The sequence below is a fragment of the Anabrus simplex genome, chromosome 1, assembly GCF_040414725.1.
Source record: "Anabrus simplex isolate iqAnaSimp1 chromosome 1, ASM4041472v1, whole genome shotgun sequence".
Taxonomy (NCBI): Eukaryota; Metazoa; Arthropoda; class Insecta; order Orthoptera; family Tettigoniidae; genus Anabrus; species Anabrus simplex.
The window spans coordinates 862654418-862672965 of NC_090265.1; the positions used below are offsets into that span (position 1 = coordinate 862654418).

Here is an 18548-nt window from a genome sequence, read left to right on the forward strand (position 1 = left end):
GCTGTAACATGTTTTTTGTTGGAGTGATAAAGAAGAATAAATAATTATAGCTGTTGTGAGATATAAAATTGGGCTGAATATATAGCCAGATAACGAGTAATAAGAAATAATGGCTTTCAAGTCAGTGCATACGTGACAATGAGCCGAGATGATATGTAAGAGAAATGAAAGGGAGAGTGACGGATGATTTATGGTTCTTACCCAGGACTAGTCACAGCTGTTATTGTGATGAACAGGTATATGCTGGTCGACCGTAGGCCGAGCAAACTTTGCAGTCTCTAGCAAAGCGATGTTATTTATCAAAGTAATCTCAATCCCATTCTAATTATACGTTGCAAGTAACACGGATAATTTCCGGATTTTGTGAAGGATAGATCCCTTCTCGTGCTAAGCATTAATTTAGCCTCTGATTGGAGTCCAAAAATTTTTACCTTGGAAGCCGAAGCCTGTTGGTTCGAATGATGTTGGAGCGAAGATTTAACCAGATATTATGGCTTGGTTAAGCCATATCTTCAAGATGTGTTGTGTAAATATGTTCGATATTATATATATATATGTTTCTGTGTGTTTTATTATTTCCCAAAATAATATGGTGATGGGTTTGATTCCAGCTTTGACTGATTTTCTTTAAATATATAATTTGTTAGGTAAACCCAGGATACGCACATATATGTTCAGAGTGTATGTTCATCGTAAGTGTTCAATGTAAATATACATTTGTCGTGGTCAAATGGATCACATGTTCGATACTCGGCAATGCAATCTCGTGTGTATATCAGATGTGCTTATATTGTGTTATAATTTCTTTTCTTTTCTCCAAATCATGACCGGTAGACAAAGGACACTATTTAATATCCAGTTATGACTAACACATGAAGGATATCTGGTTCTTACCCAGGATGCTCGAGTTCGATCTTAGGTACCGGAACCATATTTAATATCCATTTGTGACGAGAGTTTAACAAATAAATTCAATATCCATTTTTTTAATATCATGTATCAGTGTATGTTGATCGAACGGTGTACATCAAGAATTAATTATGCCAAGACAATTTCAAGAAAAGAAGGCATACAATGTATATAATGGTATCAGTTTAATTGTTTCTTTTACTCATATGTTGAGATACAACATTATTTGTGTGGTTCATATCATTATAATAAATATGTTTAGAATATATACTTGAACGGAGATTCTTCTCATTTAACAAATATTAGCATATTCCTCTCATATTATAGAATCCTACTTTTATTATTATAGATAGTGCCTATTTTATTTCTTTATCGGACATTCCATTACCCATATTGCTCTACGAATTCAGCCGGTGATCTTATGAAAGTAGGGAGGATGAGACTTCAAGCCTGGTAAGTGACTTCTGGCGGTTCTCATCGAAATGTTCCATCTGTACATCTGTTTGTGAAACCAAATTAAGTAATATTGCCTTGATATACCTAATGTAAGCCTTATTTTTATTGCCCAATTTTTGGGGCCAGTTTCATTTTGTCGCCCGATGTGTTCAGAGCTGGTTCATACTTAATCTGGTGCGACGATTAAAGCCCTAACGGTTGCAATACAGTGTTGTAGATCCTTGAAGTGAGTCTCTGGCTGTCCATCCTGACTATGTGACCATAGAATATTAGTCTTCTCTTCCTAATAGCTGTTGTAAAGCTCTCTATTTTACTGTACAGTTCCTTGTTGTGCCTGATTCTGTACTCATCTCCTTTTTTTAAGGGGACCCATAATCCTTCTGAGTTTCTTCCGCTCTTTCAGTTCCAGTTTTCTGAGTTGTCCTTTCCGGCTCATGTTTAGGCATTCTGAGTCGTACAGTACAGATGGTCTTACTACGGTGTTGTAGTGTCTAAGATTCAAGGAGAGGGATTTAGACTTGTATATGTTCTTACAAAGATGATAAGCTCTTTCTAATTTAGTGTATCTACTCTTCATTGCAAGGTTCTCATTAATATTTGGGATTATCCATTCTCCAAGATATTTAAAAGAGTTGGCCTTGTGTATTATTTTGTCCCCCAAAGAAATGAAGTTGGGTGCTTCTCTGATGTTGGTCAGAAATTATGTTTTGTTGACAGCGATCTTCAGCCCTACTTTAGCTGCTATGCGTTCGAGGAAGGATAGCTGGTACGTAGCTTTTTCCATACTTGAAGCTAAGGGTGTGAGGTCATCTTAGAAGGTTAAGCAAGTGACTGTTAACTTGTTTTTTTTGTAGCCGATTTTTAATCCATAGTCGTCAGCTAGTGTATTCGTCCATTTCCGAATGACCTTCTCCAGCAGGCAGTTAAACAGAATGGGGGACAAACAAACGCCTTGTCTGAAACCTGTTTTGATCTCAAAGCTTTTTGATAATACCACTCTGAATTTGACTTTGGACATGGTGTTCGTTAGTGTAACCTTCACAAGATTCAAAGTCTTCTTATCCAGTCCCATTTCAGACTGTCTGTCTACCGAGTCGTAGGCCTTCTGGAAGTCAACGAAAATTGCTACATAGTTATGTTTTCTTATATAATAAATGGTATGAGTGAATAACTGGAGTCAGAGATAAGGCTTTTTGCAGATGGGTTATTCTGTATAGAGTAATAAATAAGTTACAATTGTAAAAAAGACCTCGGCAATGTTGTGAGATGTACAGCAGGCAATGGTATGATGATAAACGGGGTTAAAAGTTAGGTTGCGAGCTTCAATAATAGGAGTTCTCTCAGTTTTTATTACTGCGTTGATGGGGTGAATGTTCCTTTTGGAGATCACTGTAAGTATCTAGGTGTTAGTATAAGGAAAGATCTTCATTGGGCTAATCACATAAATGAGATTGTAAATAAAGGGAACAGAACTGAAAAAGAATCCACAGAAAAGCAGCTCGATTTGTTCTGGGTGATTTCCGACAAAGAGGAGCGTTACGAAAATGTTGCAAAGTTTGGGCTGAGAAGACTTGGGAGAAAGGCGACTAGCTGCTCCAGTAAGTGGTATGTTCCGAGCGTCAGTGGAGAGATGGCGCGAACGGCATTAATAGACGAATATGTTTGAGTGGTGTTTTTACAGTAAAAGTAGGAAAGATTACAATATGAAAATTAAGTTGGATTTCAAGAGAACAAATAGGGGAAAATATTCGTTTATAGGTAGGGGAGTTATGGATTGGAATAATTTACCAAGGGAGGTGTTCGATAAATTTCCAAATTCTTTGAAATCATTTAAGAAAAGGCTAGGAAAACAGCAGATAGGAACTCTGCCACCTGGGCGATTGCCCTAAATGCAGATCAATGTTGATAGATAGATAGATAGATAGATAGATAGATAGATAGATAGATAGATAGATTGATTGATTGATCGATAACTTGATTTTTATTTTTTATTAGTCAATAAATAAATAAATAAATAAATAAATAAATAAAAATTATTTTATCTGTTTGTTGGTGAAATAAGAACGGCGTAAGTCGCTGGTGCAGTACTATGTGGTGATCATGATTATAGCCACAGGACATACTGTTTTACCTGGAATGCAAACCAATAAGATATAACTCTTCATTTAAAAATGCCACATGTACTGGTCGGAATTCGAACCGTGGCCATCTTCGTGGATAGCCAATGACGGTTTCACTCATCTATCTCACCCCCAACCAGAACTCTGAAAGCCATAACTATGTAAGTACGTATTAATTCAACTCATCTTTAACATACGATATCTGTAATCATTTAGAGACTCTGGATTTACATTTCAAATATCCAGACGTTTTAATTAACCCTATAGGACGTGCACGGGCGTTTATTCTTTCACGAACACAAGTGGTCCCTGACCTTCGCACAACCTACAAGAAATGGCACTGCGGGATATCAGTGTTCAATGTCCAGTCATCCCATTTTAGTAAACTCATTGTATATGTGAAGGGAATAGAGTTAAAAGTAAAACCTTGTCATTCATTACTTGTTTACTGTTGAAATGCAGTATTTGTCGAAGAATTAGCAATCGCCATCGCATTCATCCGTTTGTTCCTCCATCTACCGATTTGTTACGAACTACGTGGCATATGCTTATCAAATGCTTCGAGGTTTGCCCATATATGATCTACGACACACACATTACAGGCAGGTATGTCCCGGCCTCTTTCCCTTCCTGCTGCAAATCCTATGTGGAGGGATGTATTCAGTATTGCATGTTTCTTTCGTGATCAGTAGCGAATGTACTGTGTATAGATAAAAAGGTGTTAAGCTAAATCAAACACAAACACCAAGTCCCTGAGCTATAATTAACCATATGCAGTTAGAATCCCCGACCCGACCGGGAATCGAACACAGGCCCCTCTAAACCGAAGGCCATTCTGCTGACCATTCAGCCAAGAAGCCAGACGTCCGTTACAACTATGATGTCAATATTTACTCACCTTGTGTATTTTGTATACTCTGTATAACTGTGAAACTGAGAATACAGTAGTGTGACGTCACGAAACACTGTGCTGTCGCGTCGTTAAAACGGAGAAAAATTCGAAATGACAGTACAAAATTCAGTGGGTAGAAAATCCCTCTTCATAGATCAGTACAGAGGCGATGATTTACTTCGAAACAATTTTTATCACCACCAGATCAGTTCGTTGGAAGCATGATTAGTTCAGTGGATTAGCTGCTGACTTCACACCCAGAAGGCTGAGGTTCATATACTTGTTCATCTTCGGTCGAGATTGTCATCTCAAAATTCACAGGACGTCAGGAAGGGCATCCGGCTTTAAGCCCCCAGCCGAAACCGAAATGAGCCTGGGTGGCTCCAGCGACCCCAGAAATAGGTGAGATAAGCTGAAGGAAGTTTACCAGATCAATACGGTACTTAGCTCGATGTTGATACACGACAAGTGTGGTAGTTGTGTGGTGTAGTCAATTCCCGACTGAGGTTTTAGTTGGAAATGGGTTCAATAAATACGCAAGCTTTTCCCTTTGTTTGCAAAGCTTTAAGAATATTCCCAGAAACTGTAATTACAAAGGATTACAATTTAATCTCCTCGAGCAAACTCTCTACACGAGCAGAACTTCTATGTCAACAGTGAACTTTTCCGTGTTGTTATTCAACCTTATCTCTTTAATAAACACAGCTTTGTGCATTAGAACAACGTCATGAGTTTAAGACCATGAAGTAGAGTTTGTTTGAGAACATAACGTATCTCTTTACTTACTGTATATACAGAGTGTATCTGAAATACTTTTAATGAATGCAAGAATGATTGTCCCTAAAGGAGATAGAGACAGATTATTTTTTGTACCAGTGTAAAGAGATGTCTGGTTGCCATGGAAATGAGGCTACACGGTCGTCAGATCCATCCCCTTACAATATGCTTCACAGTTGCGGAGCTGTTCTATGAATGAACATGAACACACTGTATTACACTTGTACAGTAATCCTGCTTGCTTTCGGATAGCGCTGTTCATAACAATATGAAGGGCTTATACATCGTGCAGGTATTTAGAAGGATCATACTGTGGCGACAAGCGAGGTGACTAATTCCCTGTATGCCGACTGTCTGGGAGGAATGAGAAGTTACTAACTGCTGTAAACAAACTAGGCTAATTGAGGAGTGGAAATGGAAAACGACGTAAGTGCCGCAAATGCCATTTTGAGGTTTTTGTTAAAACATGAGACTGCGTGTTGTGGTTATCCCTCTGGAAATGATTCATGTACCAGAAACATTAATATTCATTCCAAGCACGGTACGAAGATAAGCGTTAGCATTTCGAGTAGACACTAGTGCCAGTGACCGTGGCTTGGAGGGGGCTGTCACACAGGCTCGATCGAACGACTGCGATCAACCGACTAAGAAAACAAACCTACAGAGGGCAGTGGCACCAGTCACACAGCATCGATCGTCAGCGATCAACTACGAGCGATGAAGATCGACTGGTTTGTGAAAACAAACGTGTCCGTTTTTCAGTCGCAGTCGTTCGATAATGGCGGACGCAACATAGTCATCTGTTGATGAAATCGAAACATTAATTTGCTTGGTGTATGAAAACAAAGTGGTGTATAATCCTAGACTCCCTGGATATAATAATAGGGACGCCGTGAATTTTGTATGGCATTCTATAGCGTCGAGAATTGGGACAAAAACTGGTAAGTAATTATTAGATTTATTACGATTATCTTATGAATAGAGTTATCTTAGATTATTTATTGATAAAATATATTGTACGGAATAGATTGTTAAAAAAGTTACACTACGAGAAGTAGTAATTATCATTCTTGCAACTTAATTGAAGAAATGTTTGGAAAACATAAGCAGTGCTTTCCTAACCTCCATCTCGTACCTACCTAATGAAATGAATACCATTGTTCGCTTTAATGACAAATAAGTGTAGGCCTATGCCATAAGTAGGCCTACTACATGTATATTTCCTTTGTCACAATATTCTGATTCATTGTTTCAGGAAAAAGTTGTGCCAAAACATGGCAAATTCTGAGGGCTGGATATCGAACTTGGAGAGATAACATCCTCCCTCTCCTCCCAGGTTCTGCTGTACAGAAAACAAATAATGGGTCTACTTCAATACCCTCAACTTTCTGGAACTCTTCATTGCTGGAAGAAGGTACAATTTTATAATATTTCTTTTTAAAAGTAGGCCTACACTACAGACCAGTGTTTAGTTGTGAAAGAGTGAGGGGAAGATTCAGTCTGTAGGCCATAAGTTCCACCCATCTGTTCATTAATTTATCAGATATAACTGAAAGTAATAGAATATAATCTAACCTAACAATCATCTTACTAAAATAATTATTGAAAGTAACAATTTCTTAAGCAGAAGGCTTGTGTCCAGACTAAAATGTAGCTCCAATTTAGAAGAATTGCATTAATATGTTGTTCATTTTTTTCAGTTCTGTAACAAACATATCTATGGAAGTGGCACCTGGTGTATGAGAGCCTTTTCACCAAGCTGAAATAGAGGAGGAGGAAGCAGAAATAATTTGTGTTGGAGGGGTCTAACTCCTGCAGTTCAGAAATTACTGAAGGGACTTCAACTTCCAGTGCAGTGGCTTCTGCTTCTACAAACAGTTCTGCCAGCAGTTAAAAATAAAAGAAACAGAAATGTGAAAGTGACAGTGATGTGTTAAGTAAATATTTAGAAAAGATACTGAAAAGTGAAAAGAAAATGTAATCAATGTTATTTTTAGTGTCTTAATGATGACAGGGAAAGAATGAGTGTAGTAGGTCAAAGGGTTTTCAAAGTTAAAATTCAGGAACTGTTGTATACAGTGTTAGACCAAGAAAGAATCTAATAAAATTTATGTTCTTGAGAAATGTTCTATTTTTTAAATTAAATCAGTTTATGTTATACTTATCTATCAATATTTATTGGAATCCTCAGTGAGTAACCTTAACTCCAATTTTTATTAATTATTAGCATTATTACAACATCTTAATTTGTATATTTTATGTGGTAGAACATGTATGGTTTACAAGGAAAGGAGTATTTTGAAACACATGTAGTAGGTCCTTTCTGTGTGTATGTATTAAGCAGTTGCACAGCACAGGTGGTCTGAAACCAGACCGGTGTATTGATAGTTCTGTCCAAGACTTCCTTCTTACGGTATACTGTTGATCGCAACTGCAAACTCATTGCACTAGGTTTGTACAGCACAGGTGGTCTGAAACCAGACCAGTGTAAAGACATGAGTAGTTTTGTCCAGGAGCTGACTGCCTTCTTACAGAATACTGTTGATTGCAACTGCAAGCTCGCTGCATTGGGTTTACTGAATCTATATTCAATGTTGCTTACTATACTGCCATCCTGGGAGAATACACATCCTAAATACCTATTTGAAATTATCTACCTGTTCCAGTTTTGTGTTCTCAACCTGACATTCAGTTCTCTTTCAGGTGTCTTCCCTACTGCCATCACATTAGTCTTAAAATGACTAATTTTCATGTCATATTCATTGCATCCTTTTTGAAGCTGCAAGATATTAGATTGCACAGTTTCAACAGACCAAGTCGTTCGCATAGGACAAAATTCTTACTACAGTTATACCTGACAGAATCCCTCCCTGCCACCTTATACCTTTGTAACTTAGGTAGCCTTTATCTCCTCATTCCAAGTACTCTCCTGCCATTGGTACCTGTTTGCACCAGCAATCGCTACTTTTCATGTCTGTTACCATACTTACTGTATAATTTATTAATAACATATAGGCCTACAGAGGGCATCAAGGTAGACTGATTATTTTATTTCTTGTGCTGTAGATCCATATAAACAATGAAAAACAAAGATGAAAAATTCATTTGCAACTATTTTGACAGGTGTTTCTACCAAAGTTTTGTAGATTTTAATCTACAAAATAAAAAACTGTGATATTAAGGGGATATGATGGCAGAACATATTTATAAAAAATATTCATATGACAGTTACATGCTTGTAATAAAAGGTTGAGTAGATTAATTACCCTGTAAGTCAATCCAAGATCCAAGACCCATACACCGTACTATGTCAAACATTAATTTATATAATCAGTATTTACAAACAGTTTTGACAGGCAATGTAAGATATAGCAAAATTAAATCATTTAACACCTGAGCAACAGGCCTAAATAACATTTTGCTGTAGACGGCAATAGTATTTAGTTGTTAGAAAGGCATACTCTTCACTTCTAAAAATAGAAGGCAAGGTGCTTGTTATTAGCACCTATTATTGATTGCAGTGTTTGGTTTTCATTTTTGGTGAAACTGAAGGCAAAGTTTTCATTTTCCTTCAACTGATTCATGGAAAGTATTTCAGGATAGGCTTGGTAGTGTTCATATCAATAAAGAAGTTACATATGAACAATACACAGAAAGGCAAAATCAATATTGAGGTAAGAAAGAGAGTTCTACCAGACCTTTGCGGAAAATGTTGTTACTCTTTACCAAGGAGTTTACCAGTAACTTGGATGGAAGTACAGGATTTATATTAATTGGTTTATTATTGCCAAGTGAGCAATTAGATCAGCTTGCCAGTGAAAAGTTTGGGGAGACAGTACTTTATGCTTAATGATGAGGGTAATAAACAAGACCTTGTGTGTAATTTACATGTAGTTGTGACAACTATCAGTCTATTACACTGCCAACTTACTTATTAGAACAATATTCCAGAAGCTTTTCCTCTAGTTATTAAGCTAGTGTACAGAGCACTAGCCTCACCTGAACTCCTCAAGAAATGTACACATATGTGAATACACAGAACCCTAAAGAGAATTTACTTTGAAAGAGATGTCCATAGACAACCTTTCTTCACAGCCATTTGGTAAAATTAGCTGCTTTTGAAGCTGCTGTAGTCTTCAATGATATAAATTAAGACAGGATTGTCATTCTTGTAAAGTTTGGATATGGACCTGGATTCTTTGCACAAAACACAGTAGGCCTACAGAAATTCAGCAACATGCTTGTCATGAAAGCAATATGATACTATTCTGAACATGGCACAATAACAAAGAAGAGGAGAGGCAACAAGAGATTTGCAGAGGATCATGAGGGAGAGAAACAGTGTAAGGAACTCCATTGCTTTTCTCATTTCACAATATTCAGAGCATATATGCATTTTTATTTCAAAATTATTTACATGATTGTAACAAAACTTGACACACTATTTCTACATTAGGTAATGTAAATTTTGACTGGAAGCATTTCTTGATATGTCTATTATTTTGGTAGGTGGGATCTCACCAAGAGGTATAAAAAAAAAAAAAAATGCTGTTAATCTCCATCTAATCAACACCTCAAAATATCATTTTAAAAGACAGTAATTATGACCCAAGATCCAGCATCATTAAAACAAATAAGCATAAATGGTATTAGTCTTATATTTGAAGTACAATGAGCCACTGTTGTGAGGCTTTTGTTGGAATTTTACCTGTAGGCCTAAATAAATATATTTCCACTGTTGATTGTAGCACCTTCAAATTATGAATTAAAATTGATGTAGGCCCTACATAACAGCTTTCAGTCCTTTTTATCAATACTTTATTAAAATCCTGTAGAATGCAAAGAAATGTACTTGCCGCTAATCTTTTATTTGATATATTTTGCCACGGACATACAGTAGTTGTTTCGGAGATGAACATCACTTCTAACTTTAAACCTAAAAAAATCGTTGTGAATATTGAATTTAACGACAGTATCGGCCTTTCCTCAGAACTTATACTTTTCCTGTAATTTGTTTGCCTGATGTTTATTAGTGACTTCATTTTTTCCTCTAATTCCTTATACCGTAATTATTGATGGGCATTCGGTACTAGTTCCTGAATTTTTCTTCGTCATTCCACAACGAAGGCACACTTTGGTGGAATTCTCCATGGCTCTTTACCTTGTCCACTGCGATCGTCTGGTTCTTTCCTTTCTCCTAATATATTCATAGGTTAGAATCATATTTCCACCCGAATTATCGCTTTCACAACACATTCTTTTTCTCTCGTGAATATGAATACGTCTGTAGCCTGTACGGTACTGGGCGGGTGTATCAGCTGTTTACATGCAGTCGATCCCTCTCGATCGATGAGCAGTGTGACAAGGTAAATGAATTTAGTCGTTAGTACTCGATGCCAGTTGGTCGCTCTTGATCGTTCGATGCCCTGTGTGACAGCGGGCGGAGAGTGACGCAAGTGCCTAGGGAGGTCCGGTCGTCAATGTGTGTAGTATTGCAGCTCGCAGGTACTAGCCAGTGCTGTTATAGTGGTTGTGTGACACGTTATTACGTTGTGTGTGTGTAATGCAGATAAACCGACATGGAACCTCATACATCTCGGAAGGTGTACAAATCAACGATAAACAAAGAGCGTAAGGAGAAACGTACCGCTGGTAAACCTTACACAACATCTACAGGTCGTGAGATTCCTGGCAAGAAAGCGCCATCAGAACAACTTACATGTAGTGTAAATATGCTTGTAAGGCGTTAGTTACGCGAGTACAGGGAGAGTCTGTTCACCCAGTTCTACACTTTGGGCGAAAATGAGCAAGGTACACACTTTTTAAATAGACTGGAACTTGTGAACGTAAGCAGAAGACGACACGGAACCTACAACCATCCATCAGAAAGTAAGAGACAAGTAACAGTGTGCTACAGTGTCCCTAACGGAAGAGGTGAGCACCTCCACCACCACAGCTTCCCCGTGTACAGAAGCATCATCATATCAGTGCAGAAAAAAAAGAAGAATCTGCTGGCGCTCTGTGACTACTTAGATGTAAAGTATAGAAATTACTATCGTCAGCTGTGTCGAGAAGAAACCGTGTGTTCATAACCATGTACAGTGTAACATTCATATGTGGATATTATCCACTTCATAACACGCCCTGCACGTATTGTATGTTTCGTTTCATAATGATGATTACAGTATTCTTTAGCATGATCTATGCTGTATAGGAGAGATACTTGGTGTGTCGTTCAGTTACGAAACGCGCACAATCGTAAAATGTGTCATTTGTTTACCCTTTTCACGTTAGATAGTATGTAGGCTTACATCACAATGTGTGAGAGATAAAATGTGATGAATACATACATATACCACTCAATAAAATGTTCCTAAAAGCACTGAGTACGTTCAAAAATAGAATGATAGGTCATTCATTATTGTGTTGCATAACGACCTGGAAAACGTCACATGTGCCACCAGAGGGAAATGGAGAACAACGTAAGTGCCATATTCTTGACAGCAATCGTTTTGTCCGTATTTCTCCACTAGGTACCTTCTGGTACTTACAGTAGGTTGTTTTCCCAGTCCTCAATTGTAGACTGCGGTATGAGAAACTCTGCCTGTGAGTAAACGACCATCTAGCGTATACTCGTCTCATTGCCAGTCAGTGTACATGTCCCCTACCGCTACCTACTCCGCTCCCAATTCTGCTCATGCCCTCGCACGCGCAGCCTGTTTTGGAAGTTTCATAACACTTTTACAACCACATATTTCTTCAAAACTAAGTACTTCCCAGACTTGTCGCTTTCACGGTCTATTTCCTATTCCTTCAAAAATGACCGTACTGATTTTCGTTAAAATGAATCCAGATACGCAATGTATAACTCATTCCCCCACACCAAAACTCTCTTAAAGGAAGACACTATATTGAAATATTGGCTTAGAAATGCGGTTTTGTAGTGAGATTTTGATGCTCATAGATTCTTCAAACCTTAAAGTACATCATGATACATTTGTAAGGCGGCCCAGAAAACGATGCCACATTTCCTTTTTTTTAATGCTGTACGTCGGACCGAGACATACATGTCTTATGGCGACGGAAGACCCATCCCCACCAATGGGTTCTTGTGGTGCCGACTTCACCGTGGCCCGCATCCTCACAGAGTGCGCTGATCTCTCTTGCCTCTCGGCCTGCAGGAGACACTAGAACTCATACTAGCCGATGACGGGAATACTCTTGATCTCGTCATTCGCTTTATGTGTGAGAGTGGATTAATCAAGGGCATATACATTTCAAGTGATCTGTCACTCAGAGAACTTTCGTTCCCATTTGATACGTGAAAGTGGGGATGAAGAGATCGTCGTGTCAAAGAACTACCAAAAAAAGGACCTGCATCTGTATCCTTACAAACTTTGCATCTTCCAGCGGGGTATTCGCACTGCAGACGTGTGACAGCAACTGATTGGTGCATCGAAATCGCGGTATCCAGCATTTCCTGTGATGCGCCGTTCTTAATATAAATATTTTCCGGCCAGTTTTATTTTGCCCACCCTGTATGTGCTATTCACCGGCCCCGCGGTGTAGGGGTAGCAGCCTGCCTCTTACCCGGAGGCCCCGGGTTCGATTCCCGGCCAGGTCAGGGATTTTTACCTGCATCTGAGGGCTAGTTCGAGGTCTACTCAGCCTACGTGATTACAATTGAGGAGCTATCTGACAGTGAGATAGCGGCCCCATCTAGAAAACCAAGAATGACGGCCAAGAGAATCCGTCGTGCTGACTACACGATACCTCGTAATCTGTAGGCCTTCGGGCTGAGCAGCGGTCACTTGGTAGGCCAAGGCCCTTCGAGGCTGTTGTGCCATGGTGTTTGGGGTTTAGTATGCGCTATTTTTCAGCATCCCTGAAGGTCTATACCATCATCACGGAAATACCCTTATATAGCCTAACACGTGGAGATACTTAACTATATTTAGTTTATCCCTATAGAGAAATATAAGCATTTACTCTAAAAATGGCTTTGCTGGCAGGACCTAGTGTTTCTGGTATAGGCTAGAGCAATTTTATTACTTTCATAGATCTGTCTCTGTCTTATCCTTGGCTTTGACAATATGAAAGTGACTGAGGTATGAGCGATGCTAGTAATACCAATCCTTATGCAGCCAGTCCCTGCTATGAATGGTGTGAAAATGTTGCTCATAGGGTCGGCTGGTGTATGCATTTCAGTGGGCTTGGCAGACTGATATGTAATAGCAACTCTGGCTCGGTGAGGAAAGCAACGGGAGACTACCTCACTCCTCATTTCCCTAGTACGCCTCTTCAGTGATGCCTAGACCATCTATGACAGCTGATGGCAGAGCTGTTGAGGATCCCACCAGCGGCATCGCAGACGGACTGAACATACATTCTCTAAAAAACAAAGTTTCTTCTATAGATAACAGAATAGCGTGGTTTTCAGTTATAAATATAATAAAACATGATTAACTACACGAAATATCATTTTCATGGTTATTAATTATTCGCTCCATTACTCTGTAATGGACTACGTCTGCAATATTAGAAACAGGCACCTGGAGCTTATACTACACCAATAGATCTTTGTCACAGGTAATTTATATCACGGTGGGATTGGTAAGGGCGATACGACCGTGGCCTTAATTATAGCCCCAGCATTTGCCTGGTGTGAAAAAGGGAAACCACGGAAAACCATCTTCAGGGCTGCCGACAGTGAGGTTGGAACCTACTATATCCAGAACGCAAGCTCACAGTCAGGTGTCCCTAACCGCACGACCAGCTCGCTAGGTCAGAAATTCATCATCATCCTCATCATCGTACCGGGTGAGTTGGCCGTGCGGTTAGGGGCGCGCAGCTGTGAGCTTGCATTCAGGAGATAGTGGGTTCGAATCCCACTGTCGGGAGCCCTGAAGATGGTTTTCTGTGGTTTCCCATTTTCACATCAGGAAAATGCTGGGGCTGTACCTTAATTAAGGCCACGGCCGCTTCCTTCCCATTCCTAGGCCTTTCCTCTCCCATCGTCGCCGTAAGACTTACCTGTGTCACTGAGACGTAAAGCAAATAGCCAATAAAGAAAAGGATCATCATCGTCGTTGTCTAGAGGGAGTTCATTACTGTGGTGCTGATGAAGTAGTTCTGTATTTCCCCGTCTCTTACCTTCCGTAATTCACATCATATGAGTAAACTCGGATAAACCTCCAGGGTCTGAGTCCTCTTGCTCATTTTACTCCCGTTGTAATCACGACTTTGGTTTGAGTGCTATCTTTATTAGCATGAGTGGTATAGATCACAAACAACGAGAGAACATGAAGTACTGGTGCTGTTCAGAGTAGCCTGGCAGTTTATATGCAGTAAGCCAGACTAAAGGTACATACGAGGGTTGTAAATAAAGTAGTGTCAATATCGATATAACGCAATATTTAATGAACTAACAAGAACACTAGTGTCCAAAAGTTAAGCATAAGTTACGAGTAAGTAGGCCAACAGGAATTAGACCGCAAATCGCACGACATATGCACCTACCAACCTCACATGTTCGCTCTGTATAGGAAAGGAGTGTTCCCTGCTTTCACTAGCGGCGTGACCGCAAGGTAAACACGGCTAGTGCCTGTGCCCCATATTCCCTCAGTCGTATTTGCCCTGTTATAGTGTACGGAGTGTAGTCTCGTGATGAACGTGACAACATAATGGCACAACGACGCCATTCGGACCCCGTTTTGCAGGGTAGAATACTCGGCCGTCTGGAAGCAGACGAGACACAGACCGAAGTCGCCGTATCCTTGAATGTGCCACAAAGTGTCATTTCCAGGCTCTGGAGACGATTTCGAGACAGAGGAGATGTTAGTCATAGGCCAGTACCAGGTCAACCAAGGGTAACCACCCCACAGCAGGACCGATATCTGGCCTTAACCGCTCGACGAAATCGGATTGCACCTGGAAGACAATTGTCGGCGGAGCTTGCAGCCGTCTCCCGGCAAACTGTGTACCGAATGCTCAGAACATCAGGGCTGTTTGCCCGACGTCCAGCGGTGTGCGTCCCGCTCACTCCAGCACTCCACTCCCAGTTTGGGAGCGGGCCACCAGTCCTACTAGGGACTCTTTGGCCGGTGAGTGGGTTGGTTTTGGGAGATTTATTTGATATTGAAAGTGTGCTACGGCACACGTGCTTTATGTTGTTAGTTGAGGTGTTTACTGGCGTGTAGATTTCTCAACAAGGCGTCACCCAGTGTGAGTCCCGCACCGCGCCCGCCCGGCTCTTGCCCTGCTATCCCCCGGCCCGTTTACTGTTGAGCCGTCAACATCGAAACTGGACCATGAATGAATCCCGCTTCAGTTTGCAGAACGATTCCTGTCGCACATTAATCTGGAGAGAGCCGGGTAGCCGATACAACCACAGGAACATCGTGGAACTGGACCATTATAGTGGTGGTGGCGTCATGGTGTGGGGCTGCATCATGTTGAATGGCATACGGACCTGCACATCTTCATTGGTGGCCCGAGGAACACTGTTAACGCTCGGAGATACAGGGATGAGGTACTGAGACCACATGTTCGACTCTTCAGAGGTGCGGTTGGTCCAGACTTCCTCTTAATGGACGATAATGCCCGACCGCACCGCGACGCTCTGGTGGATGAATTTCTGGCTGGGGAAGACATTCACCGCATGGACTGGCCAGCGAGGTCTGCGGATCTGAATCCTATAGAACATGCCACGGATGCATTGGGGAGGCGAGTTGCATCCCGTCAGCCTCCACCAAGGACCCTCCAAGACCTTCGCATTGCCCTTTCGGAGGAATGGGATCGACTGCCACAAGAGCTCTTGGGCCATCTGGTAGAGAGCATGCCACGTCGCTGCGAAGCATGTGTAGCCGTCACCGTTAGGGGTAACCATACACCCTATTAACAACATATTTTGTTGTGGAAGATATTGCCAAGTTTTGTTAGTTGTTGTCAAAGGTGTACCTTAGCTATCAGAACCTTTCTGACACGGTTTTTATGGACACGTTGTGTGACATATGGTGTGTGAGTCAGCTTCCGTTTGTTCAGCAATCCGTTTGACATTATATCGGGCGGTATGGCCTCGTTTAGTGATAATGTTTAACTTTTGGACACTAGTGTACAATTGCATTACATTCCCTCAACGTATTCACGCGCAAAGTCTGTTACCTTTTTACAAATGTCGGAAAGCCGTTGGGGACCGTTGGTAAGGCGTTTTCTGTTAAAGACATTGACGGACTGGCCTACTGCGCAGAGTGCAGATTACAGGTTAGGAAATCGGCGGCTTCGTTGCGATATCTGTCCTGGTGGGTGCCAGCCAATACATACTGGTGCCATTTCTGTACGTCGGTGAGTTGATGTGGAACACAACGGGACGCACTTGTCCTCATGTTAAGACATTTCGTACCGGGCGAGTTGGCCGTGCGCTTAGAGGCGCGCGGCTGTGAGCTTGCATCCGGGAGATAGTAGGTTCGAATCCCACTATCGGCAGCCCTGAAAATGGTTTTCCGTGGTTTCCCATTTTCACACCAGGCAAATACTGGGGCTGTACCTTAATTAAGGCCACGGCCGCTTCCTTCCAACTCCTAGGCCTTTCCTATCCCATCATCGCCATAAGACCTATCTGTGTCGGTGCGACGTAAAGCCCCTAGTAAAAAAAAGACATTTCGTCAGTATGTGCCACAACGTTTGATGACCGAGACACCGATCTCGATAGCTGCAGTCGCTTAAGTGCGGCCAGTATCCAGTATTCGGGAGATAGTGGGTTCGAACCCTACTGTCGGCAGCCCTGAAATTGGTTTTCCGTGGTTTTCCGTTTTCACACCAGGCAAATGCTGGCGCTTTACCTTAATTAAGACCACGGCCACTTCCTTCCCACTCCTAGCCATACCTGAGACTGTACAATCGTCCCCTGAGTCAGTGGAAATAAAGAGCCATTAGGCTACATTTCAAGACAAACAGAGGGTTGATTGGTTAGTTAGTTAGTTAGTTAGTTAGTAATGCTTTATTTTACGTGGCAAGATTAAGGCCTTCAGGCCTTCTCTTCCATCTAACCAGGCACTGAAGTATACATATATTACATTGTATCACTTTACAATAATAGATTTAATATTAATTAAATTAATAGTAATACGAGAATGATGAGTGATAAGGTTAAATGAAGATGAAATAAATTAGGTATAATAAAAGGATAAATTCTTAAAACTAATATCCTACATGTAAAAAGACGTAGTACATAAAATTTAATAACATTTGAAAAACAGATCGGGTAAGAATTTTAGACTAATCATCTACCAGAACATCCATGACAATAGAATGGTTGTAAGTAGCAACACCAAGTTTACAGGTGAACCTTACTGGTGCATAAAATGTCTCCACAGAGCTTCCTTGAAAGTGCGAATAGCGCTTAATCCTCTGATACTTTCGGGAAGGAGGTTTCACTCCCGGCAGGCAATTACCGTGAATGATTTATCGTAGATGTCAGATCTATGGGTAGGTAAAGCAAGGATGGAATTATTAGTAGATCTGGTGTTAGGCTGCGTGCACACCGAGCGCGCTTCGCATAGTGTGTCGCGTGTTGCTTAACGCTAAGCGTCACGCTAAGCATAACCAGTGCTTTGTTCCTAAGCCAGGTGTTCACACTGTCCGTGTTCTGCTGCGCTGAACGCCTATCTTACAGCTAAGCGAACCGCCAGACAACGCACAGTGTTGATTAATTGCTTAGCGTTACCTAGCTGGTTCTGAAGCTATGGAAGAAGAAATTATTCATGCAGTGTTTCAAAGAGAAGAAATATGGAACCCAAGACACCAAAAATATAAAAAATGTAACTGTTTTGCAAAATAAGTGGACTTAATTATCTACAACAGTTTTATCGCATTCCTACAGTAAACATATTGTACCAGGAACCGCCAGCGGTCTGGAACATAATTTATTTCAACGTGAGGTACTGCGAAATAAACAAAGTCACAGCTGGAACTTTCGAGAGAGAGCGAGTAACTACGTCCCGAGCTTCACGCAAGGAAGTGACATTACTATGACGCGCCGATCACGTGTACAGCGCGTGATGGCATGGAAAGGAATGGTATAAAAGGACTGGGATTCGCCAAATAAGTCAGTTCATAACTCGCAGCTGAAGGAACAACACGATGTTGTACGCGAGTGACTACGCCGAGGCTCGAACATAGCCGCTACGAGTGAGGTTCGCCGGTAAGAACTCTGCCGTAATTGCCGTCAAAAGACTTGTATTCAAAGTGCTACTTTTGGACTTACAAATTTTTCGAAAATTAAAATACGAACTTAGTTTTTACGAACTACTAGGACTATTTCGAGAATGTGTGACAGTAGCTTAAACTGTGTTATAATGTATTTAAACTTCAACTCAGTCGAAAGCAAGTGTGTA

At 40.8% G+C, this 18548-nt stretch overlaps 1 protein-coding gene and 1 long non-coding RNA gene across 3 annotated transcripts in view; one reads left to right on the plus strand and one right to left on the minus strand.

Annotated features, from left to right (window-relative positions):
• LOC136874251 (bcl-2-related ovarian killer protein) overlaps nucleotides 1–18548 on the minus strand; it is an 891695-nt gene that overhangs the window by 290766 nt on the left and 582381 nt on the right. The gene's annotated exons all lie outside the window — the stretch shown is intronic.
• LOC137500976 (uncharacterized) lies at nucleotides 5850–7271 on the plus strand. Its single transcript, XR_011018304.1, has 3 exons — nucleotides 5850–6095; nucleotides 6410–6568; nucleotides 6855–7271. It is a non-coding gene; the product is annotated as an uncharacterized lncRNA (long non-coding RNA).